Raw genomic sequence first — 13,007 nt, forward strand, 5'->3', positions numbered from 1 at the left:
CGTAAACACAACAGTAACGAGTAATGGTCTAGCAGTTAAGAGCGGCAGATTCAAGCTCTGGCGTTAGATCAGTAGAGTGTACGCAGATGTGAGTCCTGGTCGTTACACTTGTGTTCTTAAGCAAGACACGTAACCATATTGCTTCATAAAAGTTGGGGAGGTAGTGCTTTCTGCTCTTCCAGCCAGGCTTCAGATAGATGATACCCAAGTCTGCATCTGTATGGACTGTAAAGGGGGTAATCCTGTAGAAAAACAGTTGATTGAAGGCAATAACTTGAAGTGGCCTTCAGGCCATGTGTGTCTGGCGACACAATTAATGTGTTGACTGACAAGGCTTGATTGTTGTAATTATTAGTAATGATAACTGTTTTCATGTGCTATGATGGTTTTTTCTATCTTACATGTACATCTTATTTATTTCAAGTGGCATTCTTGTAACCAGACGCATTTTTAGACAAAACTCACAAATCATTTATGACTTGTAATTGAAGAACACTAAGCAACTCATCCTATCTTTGTTTTCTTTGTAATCACCCAGTAGGTTCCTGTAACTATCAACCGATATTTGAGAGATGACCAAAGGGAGGGAGTGAAGTTCTTGTGCCAGCATTATAAGATGGGCGAGGGTGCTATATTGGGAGATGGCATGGGAATGGGAAAAACAGTTCAGGTACGACTAATTACTTGTTATGAGTGTTAGTGCATCAAGCAGGAATATTATCTGCTTTAAAGACAGTGGACGCTATTGGTAATTGTCAAGGAACAGTCTTCGCACTTGGTGTATGTAAACATATGCATAAAATAACAGACATGTGAAAACTAGAGCTCAATTGGTCGTTGAAGTTGCAAGATATGAATGAAATAAAAAACACCCTTGTCACACGAAGTTGTGTGCTTTCAGATGCTTGATTTCGAGACCTCAAATTATAAATCTGAGGTCTTGAAATCAAATTCGTGGAAATTACTTCTTTCTCGTAAACTACTTCACTTCAAAGGGAGCTGTTTCTCGCAATATTTTATATTATATAACACCCAAGCAGATTCTTGCCATTTGATTGCAGGATTGTCCGTCACGTGTTAGCAAATAATCTGAGGTCTTGAAATCAGATTCATGGAAAACTACTTTTTACTCGAAAACTATGTCACTTCAGAGGGAGCTGTTTCTCACAATGTTTTCACAATGTTCTTTATTATCGAACTCTCCCCATTACTCGTCACCAAGTAAGGTGTTATGCTAGTAACTTTGTTGAGTCATTACCAATAGTGAGCATATGAACTTCTCTTTACAAGGATTTCACTTACTTATTTTTCTGCTCTCATATTTTTCTTGTTAAGTACCAACACCCACCACATTGATAGGTGCCCAGTCCTGCTGTGATTTATTTCGTTATTCATTTTTATTTCAACATGTCTTGTAATGTTTTGTATTCAGGGGGTGTTGCTAATTTATCATCCGTCTTCTTATCTGTATCTCCAGGTCCTTGCCTTTTTTATTGAACTGCGCTTGGAAAGACTGGTACCAGGGAAGACTGCCCAATACGCTTGCCAGAGTTTTTAAAGAAGGTATTGTTTTCAAACGAATCCATACAATTCATATAATTCATTCGGATTACAACAATAGCTGATGGTACTGTACTTGTTTGTAGATTACAACAATAGCTGATGGTACTGTACTTGTTTGTAACAATAGAGAAAAACAAAATAAATACAGACAAAATAACAGTTTGTGAAGATTGGTATAAAACCTTGTTGGTCTTTGACATTGTAAGGTTAATTTTTGGGGGTTATAATTGTGCAGTATTTCTATCTTACGTTACATTTTGGTTTATCTTATTTCATTGTCTTTTCTCATGTTGTTGTGTGTGTGTTTTTTCGGCATGTTCTTACTGTATTTTTAACCAAATAACTTTAATCAGTCAATCAATCAATCAATCAATCAGTCAATTACTCAACTAATGCTAGTTGTTAATTATACAGAGTGCGATCCACTGTATAACCAGCCGTTGATTTCACCAAACTCTTCCTAACTTAGGATATAATCTAATGGCTTAGGACGAGTTAAGTTCCGTAACCATACTAGTTAAGACACATTGAACCCTTCCTAAGTTGGGATGAGTAACTTGTCCTTACTCTAGATCGGGATTAATCCTAGACTTGTGGACAAGTCGTTAAATTGGCCCCACGCGCTGAGATATGAGAGCACTCTCGCGTGAACTGATGGTTTCCGATTATGACTCTGAGGAGTCATAATCGAGAGAGAGCACTGTCTCAGCCCGAGGGGCAGATTTAACGACTTGTCCACAAGTCTAGATTCATCCTAGACTTGTGGACAAGTCGTTAAATCGACCCCACGCGCTGAGGAGTCCAAATCGGGGAGCCATCAGTTCGCGCGAGAGCACTGATCTCGTGAGAGCACTATCTCAGCCCGAGGGGCAGATTTAACGACTTGTCCACAAGATTAATCCTAGACTTGTGGACAAGTCGGTAAATCGGCCCCACGCGCTAAGGAGTCGAAATCGGGGAGCCATCAGTTCGCGCAAGAGCATTGATCTCGTGAGAGCACTATCTCAGCCTGAGGGGCCGATTTAACGACTTGTCCACAAGATTAATCCTAGACTTGTGGACAAGTCGGTAAATCGGCCCCACGCGCTAAGGAGTCGAAATCGGGGAGCCATCAGTTCGCGCAAGAGCATTGATCTCGCGAGAGCACTATCTCAGTGCGTGGGGCCGATTTAATGACTTGTCCACAAGTCTAGATTATTCCTAGCTTCTTTTTTTTTATTGCCGGCGTTTGCAGCAAACTTCGGGTCAGGAAAGTGTGGACTTGGGGAAATTGACATGGCAAGGCTCCCCACTATATCTCTGAATTGCTTCAAGTTTACACTTTGTCATGGAGTCTTTGATCATGTTCCATGCTTCTCCTCATTGAACCCCAGTCTCAACACTCATGGAGTGACAGGTCTTTTTCTTCAGCTTTGCCATGCATCTGGAACATCATCATCATCATCATCATCATCGTCGTCATCATTCTCTTAATACATTATGGGGACGTTAAGCTGCCAAACTAATGGGTTCTAATGCTCTTCGCCACAGCTGCCATGCAGATACTCGAAGTCCGCAAGGTAGGCAGGGGCGGGATCCTCCCCGTGCTTCGACATTCAGCTTAATGGTCACATGGGAAGGTGTATCCTCTGGGATGTCCTCAATGATGGTGGTCTCCCAGATTGTTGCATTAGTGATGAAGTAGACACTTTAGGCTGAAGGCTTGGAGCCTTCCTGTGTCGTCTGCCCGGAGTGTCCATGTTTCTGAGCCAAAGAGTAGGACGAGGAGGACACAGGTAGTAAATACCTTCAGCTTGGTTGTGAGCTTCAGGCGTTTTTTTCTCCAGACACAATCTCATTGGCCAAAGGTGGATGAGGCAAGTCCAAGACGTCGGAGAATGTCGGGGGAGGATGAGCCTGAGGAATGGATGTCACAGTCGAGATACCTGAACTTCTGTGTAATTTGGACAGAGTTACCCTCAACGTTGACTGAAGCAGGTGTTTGGCGGAGGTTGGTACAGTTCTGGATCTTGGTTTTTGCCCATGATGTGTGCATCCCCATCATCTCAGCTTCTTCCTCGAATCTTTGGAGTGAGGAACAGTGCAGCGTCGTACTGGCACTCTCTACCACTTGATCTTGGATCTTTTCTTTGTACCACAAAATTTAAATCTAATCAAAACTTATCTTATGCCACAGGTTTTCAATTAGGACTAATTTTGTTGTGTCTGTTTTCTTTAATTTTGTTTTTGGTTTTTACTACGCCTTGAACACCCAGCATGGTGGATATGTGCACATTACAAGACTTTAGTTTTATCATTACTTTTAGTTAATACCAGGCAGGCCAACCAAGGGTATTTTTTAATTTGGAAAAGAAAAAGAGCTAACACCAAAACAAACCCAGTCAATTAATTATTATATTTCTATCGGATTTCTTTATTTTTCTTAGATAGCCAGCACCACATACTTCTTCGCAAGAGAGTACTCTTTCCAGCCAATCAAATGGATCACTACAAGAAATCTCGCTTGGCCAATCAAAGCAAGCCTCTTATAAAATGAATGAAACAACAGTTCAGATTGGTCAGACACCTAGACGAATCAGGAGGTATGATATTCAACCCTGAACTATTAGTAATAAAAAATGGTATAATAATAATAATAACAAGTTCTTATATAGCGCATTTCACAATAAACCGTATCAATGCGCTTTACATTAGTCCCCTGGTCATTGAGCCAATAAACATCCCTTTAATCTTTCTCAGCTCCCATTAGGGAGTATACAGCCCCGAGCTGCTGTGCACTCCAAAAGCTTTTCATTCACAATATCAACCTCTACCCTGGCAGGTACCCATTTATACCCCTGGGTGAAGAGAAGCAATTATAGTAAAGTATCTTGCTCAAGGACACAAGTGTCACGACCGGGATTTGAACCCACACTCCGGTGAATTCAGGCAGAACTTGAATTCGATGCTCTTAACCACTCAGCAGCGACACTCTATGATAAACAAGTTTTATTTATCATTTCGAAAATTGGTGTGACTTCGAAGTAAAAGTAGTGACATTTTGTGAAGTTATAACACTTTCAAGTAATGTGTTTTAATGGTTTTCAAATTCGAAAACAATCTGTTTATTATGTCTATAACACTCATGTATGCAACTATGGTGAAATTGACGTTTCATGCATTTGTCACTTATTATTATGTCCTGAGTAGCTCAGACATTATTTTATTAAAAAAGCACTGGACACTTTTGGTAATTGCTCAAAATAATTGTTAGCATAAAAACTTTTTTGGCAACAAGCATTGGGGAGCTGTTGGGGAGCATTGTGGTAAACAGCTCCCTCTGAAGTAATGTGGTTTTTTAGAAAGAAGTAATTCTCACTGAAATAATTGAATTTGATTTCATGACCTCAGAACTGATTTTGAGGTCTCAAATTCAGGCATCTGAAATCACACAACTTCGTGTGACAAGAGTTTTTTTCTCCCATTATTATCTCACAACTTCATAGTATGAACAGTTGAGTTCAAGATGTTGAGATACACTAAGTGAGAAGACTGGTCTTTGACAGTTACCAAAATGTGTTCAGTGTCTTTTTTTTGACAAGGTTAGATTGAAAATTGCAACCAAACTTTCTACTCAGTCCTGCTAGGGTCATTCTTTATTTGAAGAAATTAATCAATGTATTTAATTCAATTTTTTTCTGTTTTATTAAAGGCACTGGACACTAATGGCAATTACCTAAAATAATTGTTAGCAATGGAGAGCTGTTTATGGTATCAAACATTGTGAGAAACGGATCTCTCTGAAGTAACGTAGTTTTTTAGAAAGATGTAATTTCTCGCAAAAACATTTGCATTGAATTCAAGACCTCAGCTGAGTTATCAGCTGATGTCTCGAAACTTTTGCGACAAGGGTGTTTTTTTCTTTCATTATAATCTTGCAAGCTCGATGACCAGTTGATTTCAAATCTTGACAGGTTTGTTATTTAAAGCATATTTTTGAGATACACCAATGAGAAAACTGGTCTTTGACAATAACTGGTCTTTGAACATTTCAAATGTAGAGGCTAGTTTAATAATTTTTGATGCAACTTGTCCTCCGTCTTTATGCATTGAAATGTATGTAATAAGATTGTATTTCTGGCTTGATCTGCTGAGTGTCTTGCCATTTACAAGATGCCAAATGCCAAGTCTCTGTTTTAACTCTGTAAATAAAGTAAGTTTTTAACCAGTTTAAAAAACGGGTTTAAATGTTACTTTTAATCTTTGGGCCACAACCCCTCTTGGGTTATAAACTTAGGCATGTTCTTATAAGTCTTAGATAACAAACTTTTATTCAAAGGCCACTTTCACTATTATACTATCACCCTGATATTGTTTCACACTCAAATAACCAGTTTCTCCTGCGTATAGGATGCCGTGTATCTGAGCTTTAAGGTAGACACCAAATCACATTAAATCTATCTGTGTGGCTTATTTGGTATCTTAGAAATGAGAATCATGAATTAAATTTTAACAAACAATTGATATGGTGGTAGGCTTTTAATGTATATTGTTGAACTGCCACATTTATTTGGTTGATTTTTCCTTACATGCCAAGTGCCTTGTATCTTGTATGCAGGAAAGGACTGAAAACAAATCACTGAAATCATTCTGATTGGTAAATTTTACTGTCCAAGTTCTTGGTCTACGTTCTGTTTAACTGGGGCCCCTTGCTTAACTTTAGCATGGTTGTAAACTGTAGCAATGTTTAACAAAATTTCACAAGAACACTTGGGCAGTAGAAACAAATTGTTGTCCTTTCACATGACTACATCTTTGTAAAATTTAACAACCATGCTACAATTTAGCAATGGACCCTTGCTAAAAGTGCTCTCGTGTGAATTAAGCTTTAAGTGTGATCTGTAAACTCGAATAATACTTCTTGTTTTACGAGTCGATATGGTGCTACCTAGGTGTCTGTAATTTTGGACATTCTCGTTTCTTGTTTTGTTTTTGTTTTAGTTAAAGGCAGTGGACACTAATGGTAATTTCTAAAGACTTCTCTTCACAGTTGGTGTATCTCAACATTATATGCATTAATTAACAAAGCTGTGAAAATTTGAGCTCAATCGGTCGCCGAAGTTGCGAGATAATAATGAAAAAGAAAACACCCTTGTCACAGGAAGTTGTGTGCTATCAGATGCTTGACTTCGAGACCTCAAATTCTAAATCTGAGGTCTCGAAATCAAATTCGTGGAAAATTACTTCTGTTCCGAAAACTGCATTACTTCAGAGGGAGCCGTTTCTCACAATGTTTAATACTATCAACCTGTTCCCATTATTTGTCACCAAGTAAGCTTTTATGCTAACAATTATTTTGAGTAATTACCAAAAGTGTCCACTGCCTTTAAGCAACCAAAAAGTTATCTTAATATTTTTTATTCACAAATAAAAATAAACAAATAAATAAATAAACAATAGGAGAGAAGAGAGAAAAAACTAAGCTAAATAAATTTGGAAATAATTTAACAACAAAGAAGATTGGATACAAAGCAAAATATTGTAGGAGAGGGTTTTGATTTCATTCTTTGTCAAAGACCACTTACTATAAAAGCATTCAGTCTGTCTGAATAATTTCCAGGGTCTCCATAATTTGTCTTGAAAGATTGAGAGATTGGGCCAATTCTAAATCGGTATAAACGTATTGCTCGCCTAAGAAAATCAATTACATTTTAAACAAATCTTGTTTAAAAGCTCACGACACTACTGGCAATTATTCAAAATAATTGTAAAAAAAATAACAACTTACTTTACCAAAAAGTTATCTTAATAGTTTGTTATGCAAAACAACACTGAATACAAAAAAAAAAAATAATAAAAAAAATAAATAAACAATATGAGAGAAGAGAGACAGAAAGAAAATAAGCTAAATAAATTTGGAACTAATTTAACAACAACGACCACTTACAAGGATACAAAGTAAAATATTGTAGGAGAGGGGTTGATTTGATTTTTTATCAAAGACCACTTACTATAAAAGCATTTAGTCTGATTAATTTCCAGTCTCTCCATAATTTGTCTTGAAAGATTGAGAGATTGGGTCAATTCTAAATCAGTATAAATGTATTGCTCGCCTAAGAAAATCAATTACTTTCTAAACAAATCTTGGTTAAAAGCTCACGGCACTACTGGCAATTATTCAAAATAATTGTAAACAAAAATAACAACTTACTTGGTAACGAGCAATGAAGTTGTCTTGAATTCAAGCATCTGAAAGCACACAACCTGTGCGACAAGGGTGTTGTTTCCTCCATTATTCTCTCGCAACATTGACGACAAAGAGTTCGAATTTTCACTGGCTTGTTACATGTATGTTATGCGTATGTTGATAAACACCTACCAAACGTGTCAAGCGCCTTTAAACAAATTGTAACCAAACATGATATTATATTCAGAAGATCAATATTAAGTTTTAATAAAAAGCTTGTTCTTACTTACTTTTTTCCAAAATTGAAAAACTTATGGCTAGTTGACACAATAAGTGCACCATATCCTCAATATTATGGTTAAAAATGGTTCAATCTGGATAAAAACATCATTAACCATGAACCTATGAAGAAATAAAATATGAAACCATCTCCAACTGACATCCTTTCGGAATTACGCTTTCCACTTATTCCAAATTTTGAAAGGACCTCGAACTTTGTCCATTAATCTGTTGTTAAGAGATTTAACCAGGAGTGAAGACTGGGAAAATTATTATCTAGCAATGCTTCAATATTCAAGGCACTGGACACCTTAGGTCAAAGACCAGGGCCCTACTTCATGGCTCTGCTTACCGCAGAATTCTGCCCTGATGATCACGATTCCCCGCTATTGCAAGCGCCGAGTTTTTGCGTTAGCCTTGTATGCATAGAATGTCTAGTAACGGAGTACACACGCACATAAGCCAAAATTCGTCGATAACCTGTGAAATACGCTTGAGGTTATAGTTCATTGTTCCCTGCTTCCGTAAGCGCCGATTCTGTGCACGGTACAAGCAACGGGCTGAATCTTTGCCCAGTCTTCTCACTAGGTGTATTTCAAGAAATGCATGAAGTAATAAACCTGTGAAAATTTGGACTCAATATTTGTCGTCGAAGTTGCAAGAGATTGTGTTGACAGATGCTTGAATTAGAGATCTCATCTGAGGTCTCGAATATAAAAAAACTACGCTACTTCATTCAGAGGGAGCACAATACTTTGTACTGTCAACAGCCCTTCATTGTTTGTTTTATACAAAGCTAGTTTGTTTGCTTACAATTATTATTTGAGTAACTACCAAAGTGTCCATCAGTGCCTTTAAGCGATGGGTTTAAGTGTTTATTCCAAGAAGTAGGGCCCTAGGTATTGCGTTTGCTTTAAAATGGAAATCACACAGTGAGCGCAAAATCTGCCGTTAAAGGCAGTGGACACTATTGGTAATTGTCAAAGAATAACCTTCACAGTTGGTGTATCTCAACATATGCATACAATAACAAAAACTGTGAAAATTTGAGCTCAATCGGTCATTGGAGTTGCGAGATAATGAAAGAAAAATAACCCTAGTCAGATTAAGTTGTGTGCGTTTAGATGGTTGATTTCGAGACCTCAAGTTCTAAATCTTAGGTCTCGAAATCAAATTCGTGGAAAATTACTTCCTTCTCGAAAACTATGGCACTTCAGAGGGATAGCCGTTTCTCACAATGTTTTATACAATCAACCTCTCCCCATTACTCGTCACAAAGATAGGTTTTATGCCAACAGTTATTTTGAGCATGGAGGTAGGATAAGAAATTTTGAGTAATTACCAATAGTGTCCACTGCCTTAAAGCAGCTACATACTGGGACCAATTTCGTAGGCATGCAGGAATACAAAAAAACGTAAGCACATAAAAGTATTGCTTAGCAGAAACAGATTGTTAGCAAAAGAAGTTTGCATATTGTGGCTATCGTGGTATTATGAGATTGGGTCCAGATCGGATCTCAGGTTCCAGATCCACCAAAGTAAGGTGCGCGACATGAGGATTTTTACAGTTACACACAGATGTGTTTAACAACCTTGTAAACTAAGTACTTGTAAAATCACAGGCATATTACTCGGGTGAGATTGGAACCCACGACCCTTGAAATTCTAGAGCAGTGTCATTCCAACTAAACCACATAGATTTCCCGGTGGCTACACTAGAGGCAGTTCGGATATTATGTTTTAGCAGCGGGTACTGCGAACGATTTATTAATGTTAAATTTGCATCGGGGATAAAGAATATTCATTTTGTTTTTTACCCACACACACCGACGTGTGTTAGCACTGTACATATGCCTACTCAGTACTCGGTACTCATATTTATTAAACCATCCTTCCACCATGGTTAATCTTAAAACGAAATGGTGCATTGCCAACTGCTCATGAAAGCTGTGGGACATCTTAAAGTTTGTCCCGTTGTTATACAGAGAATCTTGCATCATCCATTGATTCCAATAACAAGTCAAGGAAATAGTTGACATTCCTAGTTCAATGAAGCATAACCCTGTATAGAAGTGGCGCTAGAAAATTTAGGTCAGGCCGCTATACGCCATAGGATACATGTCAATACCTTACATTATAGTAAATCAGTACTATCGAGAAACGATGTTTAAAAAAGTGGAGCCGACTGGGGTTTACACTGACTTGCCATTCGAAACAGCATTATTTCGACTGAAAGCTCCAGTCGATCACAAACGCAACATCAAACGAGGCTGATGTAAGATTCAAAGAGCTTTGAGCGGGGAGAGGCACAACAGCTAACAATAGCGAGAAAATAGCACCGTTTTCATTTCTGCGGACAGTTGGAAATTCGGTTGGGAAAACTGATTGGCAAATCTGGTCGGATAACCATCATCCAACGTCTCGAGAGATGGGAGAAAAACCAGCATTTCCTCAGAGGACAGACAGAGAGTTTTAGTATCAGAGGAGGCATCCAAGAAAGAATTGGAGCTAAGAAGACCGTAGATGCCAAGATGGCTACAGGACACTTTCTGCAAACTGTGATCTTTTATGAGGTAATGAAACTTATAAAAATTATAACCGATATTCTTTGTCAAAACTCAAGTAGTCAAGGCGGCTGCTACCCATGCTTTGGAGTCAGACTGATGTGTCGGTGTAATTGTTATGTCGCCCGATACAGAACCCTATTTGATGCCTATACGCAAAGCAAAGGCGAATGAAAATTGAGTTTTGTTCGGTGGGAGGACTTAGCGTTGGCTGCAAGAATGCAACAGCGCGGTAATAGTTGCCATACCTATAGACCTGGCGGCCATATACTTTCGTATTATTAAATATAGTGTACGGATTTATAGTACAAAGAGTCCTATACAGATCTACCATTCCTAGTTCATTGAAGCATTACCAGGTGTTTTTTAAAGCAAAGGAGGCGCTAGAAGATTACAGTGCAGCCCGTTATACGCCAAATAGTCTAGTCTTTAAAGGCCCCCCAAAAATGACTTGACCTGTAGACGAAATTGGAACACCACATCGAAAAAGTAGAAAAAAGCAAGTAGGTAAAATATGCATTGTTTGTAAAATTTCAAGTTGCCATTTTGCCTCTATTTACAATAATGTATGTATGTATCCCTGGTAGTAGTCAAAGTTATATCATTTTCACTTCAAATTTTGAAATCAATTTTGAAACAACCCAAAACAATGTATCACGTAGAAAAAAGGAACCACGAAAAATATTCATAACTGCATAAATTCAAATTGTCTGTTTTCGCCTGTTTTTCACTATGTGTATGTGTGTACACGCCCTGATAGTTCCAGAATAATTGATATCTTGTCATATGTCTCTTGAAACAAGGTAACCCTCCCGAATAATGTATCAACCATATTCGAGGTATCACAAATGCACCACATTTTAATTGAATTTGTACATTTAGAGTTACGCGCGTATTATGCACTAACAAGTAATGCAATAATGACTGCGTCTTTAAATTATGTTTGACGTCTTGCACTGAGCACCCTAGGTTGAAAATGTTAAAGGAACACGTTGCCTTGGATCGGTCGAGATGGTCTTTGAAAAGCGTCCTGTAACCGCTTGTTATGGTTAGAAAGATGTTGTAAAAGTAGAATACAATGATCTACACAAATATGCCTCAAAATTGAGTGGTTTTCGTTTTACCTCGTCGATAAACACGGTCGGCCATTTATGGGAGTCAAAACTGACTCCCATAAATAATCGACCGAGTTAGTTCACGACGTAAAATGAAAACTGTGCAATTTTGAGTGATACTTGTGTGGATCATTATATTCTACTTTTAAAACATCTTTCTAACCATGTTTAAACAGTTTCAAACGCTGTTCATAGACCAACTCGTCCGATCTAAGGCAACGTGTTCCTTTAAGGAGGTTCCAAACTTTACAAGTTTTTTATTCCAACCCCTCAATTCCAGTGTAATTTAATACATCGATCCATTAAGCCAGGCCCAAATATCATTGACCAATCACAACCGCGAAATCTGATCACCATTTTAACCGTTTGGTGATCTTTGCACTAATGGTGGTCGGGTTTCGCGGCTGTGATTGGTCAACTGGTAAGGAGGCGGGGCGTAATGGATCGGTCTATTGAATTTGTTTAATTAAGATTACGTGCGTAACAAGCCCCTACAAATGCTTGCAATAATGAGTGCACCTTTTTAAGGCCTGACCACACAAGGTCAGTAGATGTTAGGGAGGTTGACAGCCTTACCTAATGGTGCCCAGTCTGAGGTGTCCAGCATAATTTAAAGCGCAAGTGACATAATTATTTCAATAACTTTTAGTGCATTGTAATACGTGACGTAATACTTATTTAACTAAGTTTAGTCCCAAAAAATACTTAAACCCCCATAACCAGGCTAGAGATAATACTTTTGCAACCCCTCTCTAATATCTTCCGTTCCAGTGGTGACCGGTCCAAGGCGACAGACATAAATTAAAGCAGTCTCGCATTTCTTGTTAGGCATTAAACGCAAGTAACTTTAATTAAACAAATTTAGTTTCACTTTATTGTCACCTTAGATGCTTTATTTGGTAGGCATAGTTTCAAGAGACAATTGCATGCAAATTCGGTGTGACAGTGATATCAATAGACCGATCCAGAAGGCACCGCTCACGACGCACGTGTGATCAAGAACACGTGGGGCTCTCCATTGCTTTTCTGCAGAACTCTGCCGCGCGCGCCAAGATACGCGCACGCATGTCGGACCTTCGTTGCTTTGTGATTGGTCAATACGCAATTGGGCGGAGCTTAGTGGATCGGTCTATTAAACAACTATCAGGGCGTGTGCACACATAAACTAGTGGAAATAATAGGCGAAAACGGCAATTTGAACTTGTGCAAGTTTCCAATATTTCTAAACTTGTATACATTTTCGATGCTTTGTATTTTTAAGTTTCAAGAAACGTTTGCATTAAAATTTGAGGTGAAAGTTTTCTTAATTGTACTACTATC

The 13,007-nt window shown here is 38.2% G+C and overlaps 1 long non-coding RNA gene across 4 annotated transcripts in view; it reads left to right on the forward strand.

The window, feature by feature from the left end:
- Positions 1-6,479, forward strand: part of LOC139951453 (uncharacterized) — a 29,156-nt gene extending 22,677 nt beyond the window's left edge. For 3 of the 4 annotated variants that reach the window (XR_011787771.1, XR_011787772.1, XR_011787773.1), the window contains 3 exons: positions 539-670; positions 1,478-1,563; positions 3,990-6,479. This is a non-coding gene — a long non-coding RNA (uncharacterized lncRNA). The remainder of the gene's footprint in view (positions 1-538; positions 671-1,477; positions 1,564-3,989) is intronic. The other variant, XR_011787774.1, reaches the window with a different exon arrangement.
- The last annotated feature ends 6,528 nt before the right edge of the window (positions 6,480-13,007 follow it).

Source organism: Asterias amurensis, chromosome 19 (assembly GCF_032118995.1).
Source record: "Asterias amurensis chromosome 19, ASM3211899v1".
In the NCBI taxonomy this organism is placed as follows: Eukaryota; Metazoa; Echinodermata; class Asteroidea; order Forcipulatida; family Asteriidae; genus Asterias; species Asterias amurensis.